At 38.3% G+C, this 5,597-nt stretch overlaps 1 pseudogene; it reads right to left on the reverse strand.

The window, feature by feature from the left end:
* Positions 1–232: 232 nt before the first annotated feature.
* LOC102881408 lies at positions 233–1,037 on the reverse strand (annotated as a pseudogene).
* Between the last annotated feature and the right edge of the window lie 4,560 nt (positions 1,038–5,597).

Raw genomic sequence — 5,597 nt, forward strand, 5'->3', positions numbered from 1 at the left:
AGTTTGCTAGGGCTGCCTGTTTGGGTGGCTCAAACAACAGAAATTTCTCACAATTCTGGACAAGTCCAAGATCAAGCTGTTGGAAGGAAAGGCTTTTTCTGAGAGCCACGAGGGAAGAATTTGTTCCAGTCCTCTCTTCTTGGCTTTTATTTTAATCAATTTAGTTTTTAGGAACTTTATTTTCCACCGACCTTATTTCCCTTTTCTGTTTAGGGGTGTGTGGAAGAATCGCCTAAGACCACTGAGTGGTTGTTTCTATCCACTCAGTGGCGTGAGCAGTGGGGGCTGCAGACCCGTCTTCAGCGGCAGGGTGAGTGCCTCCGGCATCAGCCAGGAATTGCTGAAGGGGCACAGCGGGCACCTGCGTGCCTTCGAATTCCTCTGCGCGCCTCGGGTTGAGCAGCAGTAAATCTGGGAGCTGGAGCAGTCCATTCACCCTGAAGTTCCTCCCAGGTCACAGCCTTTCCAGCAGCGGCCTGCTCTTCCTTTACGGTCCCTTCAGGATCCCTGCCTAGCGAGAGATCAGGCGTGACCTCCTGTGGGTGCTCACGGGAGTCGGCGCCACGCTGCGCAGGACTTCCGGAGGCCTCGACCATGCGTCCACCCTAGTGACAGTGAGCGCGTGAGCTCCCTTGTCATTGCCCTGATGGCAGTGTTGACACAGTGTCCACACGAAGCAGAGCATCTGTGTGACATGGCATTCGTTGGTAGGCAAGGTTAACATAAGACGCCTCTGTGAGAAGCTGGTGGTTAGCCTCAGGATCAGTAAGGACCAGAAGTGGGGGCTCCTGGGAGGAGCCTGGACCTGGCGGTTCCAGGAGTCCAGTGGCCAGCGATGGGAGTGGTTCTAAAGACGGAGCAAACATTAGCGCAGCCTGCTTGCCGGTATTCCTGAAGGATGTAACGCTGACATCCCACTAGATTTTCAATGGCATAAGCTGTCAGCAGAAGCTTCTCTTAGGTTCTCTTTATGAAGATGCCATAACTTTTCCTTTCGTAGATATATGTTCCATTTGGAAGTCAAGGTTGGTGCCATCTCAGTGGCAAGGACTTTGCAGACCTCCTCCTTCATTTGTAGGTCATTGAGAGCTTATGGACATTGTGAAAACTCTTTTTGTTATGATAGGAACCCAGAGCAATGCCTCCCGGACCCCTTTCTGGTTAGCATGGAAAGGTCTCAGCTTTTAGATGCCTTCCCCCGCCAAATATTAATCTCTTAATCTCCTTATAAGGACAGCAGTCATACCGCCCAGCCAAATGACCTCACGCTACCTTAATTACCTTTTTAAGGGGCTTGTCTCTAAATACAGTCACATTCTGATGTACTTGAGAGTCAAATTTCAACATATGAATTTCAGGATAGACACAATTCAGCCCCTAACCATGGGACCGCATTTATTCCAGGCTGCTTAGCTTTAGAGCTAGCCTTCAAAATTATAAGTTGAAAAAATCTAATTTTGGTACACATAGTCACTGCCCCCCTCCCCCGCCCGCGATCCTTTCTTCATTATGTTGTCACAATCTTCTTTGTCCTTATCAGACTCTGTGCCTCATTGTTCTTTCTCTATCATCAGTACTATCTCTCAAGAAAGAATCTGATATCAATCATTTATATAGTGGAGCAATTTTAAGCCGGGGAAATTCACACATTATGTCTTCTCCATAATAGTGTAATAAAAGGCTTTATTTCCACTTAAAGGAAATACACCCATCAATGAGTAGATCAATAGGTGATGGGTGGGGTGAGATGAAAGCCTTTTCCTGGCCTCACTCCTGAGCTAACAATATGTAGCCAGGCACTTATTAAATTCATCTCTTTACAAAATTTGTCCTTGGATCAATGTGGCACAACCCCTTCTCAAAGGAAATAGGGAATAAACTCAAGCAGGAGGGCCGAGGAAAGTTTAATAAAGAAGCTCTTTAGAAAGGTGTGAGTAGGGTGAAAGAAAACCAGTAAGAGATGGAGAAATATCCCAGGGCGAGCAACAGCAGGAAGCCATTATCACCTCTAGACCTAAAGGTCAAGGAAAGGATATGTTACTGGAATCCAGACAGAGCTGTAGGAGTAGTTCTAGCTGTGAGAGAGGGCTCCCTGACAGAAGCTATGGTTTTGAAGGGAAGTAGCCTAGGGAATAAATACTCAACTTTTCTTTCCTCCTGTCTTATAGTCTCCTGCCAGATCTCACACAGCTGAAAGCTAATGGAAGCCAGAAGTTGAGGGTGTTGAGATGGTCTGTGGGGTCAGCCTCCCAAAGCATAGAGCAGAGTGGGAAAGGTCCTTCTCGCTCCATGTTTCATTTCTTGTTGCATGTTAGGCCTTGGAACAAACAATGAGTGCTGATTCCAGGCTCCCATTTCCCCCCTTCTCTATTTTGAATGATAACATGACTAAGAAAAAACTTCTGTTAATCACTGCCAGTTATTTAGTCTAAAAGTCTGGTTAGACATCCTACCACAATTAATTTTCATACCGAGCCTTAAACATTTATTTTAGCCCTAGTGTCAAGATGAGGGAAGTATTTTCTCATTTGGACAGACCTCTGCTGCTTCTGTTTGCCCAACATTCCTTTTTCTCTTTGCTGGTAATAACACAGCACCTACTTTTGGATTCGTATTAATGGAAGAGAAATGGAAGACATCTATTTTGCTAGCACGAATTATGGCAGAGGCAGGATATTCTTATAGTCAGTAGATTTCTAACATGGCATCCTCCAACAGTAGCCATGGCAGCCTTTATGATCATGATGTAAGTCCAGGGCCTGGGAATTATTGCTGTAAACTAAGCGCAGAATCTGCTTCTCCAGCCCTTCCAAAGCTTTTGCAATATCTGATAACAAATCCTTTTCTAGTTAAACTAAAGAGAATGGGTTCTAGTATCTGCAATTGAGTGCTATCCAGTATATTGACTTTTTTTATTTTGGTACATTGACTTTATCAAACATTGAATTCTTATATACACAAGTGCCTCGTTCTGGATATATATTCTTTTTCATTGAATTGCCTGTCTTTGTGCCAATATAAAATGACCTACTTATTACAACTTTATAATATTTTTAAATATGTGACATACCAAGTATAAAAACATTTTTCTTCTGGATGAACTTTAGTATCACTGACAATTTCATCATGGTCTTCACACTACCTTCATCTTGTTCCTTGGGGATTTTGATTCAATACGGCATTTGAGGAAACTGCTCATCATTTGGGCTGGGGTTCCAGACTGGGCTTCACAGTATCTTGATAATAAACCTAGTAAAACTGTCATAAAATAATTCTAAAAATTTAAGGTGGGGGTTTTAGTAATAAAATATGACATTAATTTTTATGGCTTTATAACTGCATCTGCTAAAACTTTGTTTATATTTTTACATCATTTTTATATCAAATGACATGTAAAGCTAATGTCAAAGAAGTCTGGGTACTTCAGTGCATCTATAATCTGAAGAGGCTGGGTCCAAGATTATTTGTAATTGCATTCTTTTGACATAAAAATGTAAAATCTGGGAGACTGAAATAGAACCATGTCTCTAGGATAAACTTGTCTTTCTGTCAAAAAATATATAAGAGCACTATTCTAAAAGCAAGTATATATGAGTCCTGGTTCTGACTCTGGACTAGCTAATTGGGGCAGAGCATTTCACTTCTCTGAAATTCAGGTTTTCACTCTTACAACATAGGAATAATACATGTTCTGTGCAAGTTTTTTTTTTAACCCATAATGTATGTGTAGGTATTGTGTAAACTGTACCATGCCATACAAATGTGAATTAATATATTTTCTGTCTTTTATTATTTATTTTTTTTACTTAACTTAATCATCAGAGTTTTCTTTTCTATGTTCTCCATCAAACTTTTCAGCCATCTCTGATTTTTCTTGACTTATCATGAGCTACCCATTTGCCTGTCTTGCCTGTCTTGGTTCTCATTGCTCATATTTATTCCTGTTGAATCGCACTAGACTTTCTGAGATCCTTGCCCCTTTTCTCAATAGTTCAGTACTCAAGAATGGAGAAAACTCTTGTTTCATGTTAATTTCTTATAGCCACTAAAGTCACCTCAAGACATGAAATAGTGATTAAGAAATAAAAGTGAACATTGATAGAAAGTAGGAGATTAGTTTTATACCTGTTAAACTTTGACTTTTAAAATGGTTTATGAAAGCTATGAATTATGAAGTTGTAGGATGCTCTTAAGATTCAGAAGCAGTAATAGAAGTCTGGGTACTCAATACTGTATTGAATCAAAATCTCGATGGAATTTGGGGTGGGGAGGTTGGACAAGGAGAACTTGTAAAAATTTGACAATGATTCTCATGTTCACATGACAACGGATATTTAAAAAAAAAAAACAAATCAGAGGCCTTGCCTGGTTAAAATTTAATGTTCGTTATTAAGCTTTTTCAATTACCTTTGTCCTTTGTGCTTTAAGTATTCTGCTTCCTCCTGAGTAAGGTAATTTTATAAAACTTTTATAAAAGAAAAATTAATTTCTTTATTAAAAATTTCTTTTTAATAAAGAAAAACTTTTATAAAAGAAAAATAGTATGTGTGTGAATCACACACACATACTATGTTTGTTTATTCCTAGAGACATGGTTTTCATGTTATGAAAATGATATATGGTCATAGAAGAACATTTCAAAAGTTCAGAAAAACACAAAGGAAAAATAATAATTTATAATACTATCAAATTAATGAGCAAATTAATATTCTGGTGCCTATCCTTTGAATTTTTTTCCATGTATGGTTTCTATGTATGGTTATTATACATATTTTTGTTTTTAAATTTTTACATAAATATTTAAACATTAAGCTCATATATATGGAATACATGTAACTTGCTTTTTACACTTATTTATCATGAACACTTTCTCATGATTCCATGATCCATGTCTTGTATATCTGGCAATTATATTTTTGACAGTATTGAAGTCTGTTGGATGTAGTTTTTCCTTTCATTTCTCTCTCTCTCTTTATTTATTTTGGCTTAAAAGATGAACATTTATTTTCTTCCTCTTTAAAAGAAAAAGCAGATTTTCAGTTTATACCAGTAGGTGTCATCCATTCACACAAAGCTCACCCAAGAAACCTAATCATTTGATTTAACCTCTGTGATACCTACCATATTCCAGTACTGTATTGTAGCTGATCTGAGATGCTTGGTAAAGGGAAGTTAGGTTTTAAACAGAAATTGGAGAAGGTGCTACCTTTGCCCTTAAGGTGATTGCAAAGAAAGAAAAAAAGAGAGAGCAGTTTTGAAATAAATTTCATAGGCTTGGAGTTATCATTATATATTCTAAAAATACATCAATTACTGAGAGGTTACTGAAATTGTAGTCTGAATAGGCACCCGAAGAAGGTTGATGAAACTATTATGTTTTTCTGTAAAAGGCTCACCAATTTTAGTCCCACTTATAAAAATTCAAGATGAGTCAAAATGAGATATTTTTAAAATATTAAAGCATTATTAAAAAGTCTTGAAATATTAAGCCAATGAAATTTGATTATAATAAATAGATTTTTTGGTATCATGTGCTAGTTCTTAAGAGCTTTCATATGCATTCCATTTTGGTCTGCACGAGAGTTCTCTGATGTTAC

The sequence above is a fragment of the Pteropus alecto genome, unplaced genomic scaffold, assembly GCF_000325575.1.
Source record: "Pteropus alecto unplaced genomic scaffold, ASM32557v1 scaffold3, whole genome shotgun sequence".
NCBI classification, from domain to species: Eukaryota; Metazoa; Chordata; class Mammalia; order Chiroptera; family Pteropodidae; genus Pteropus; species Pteropus alecto.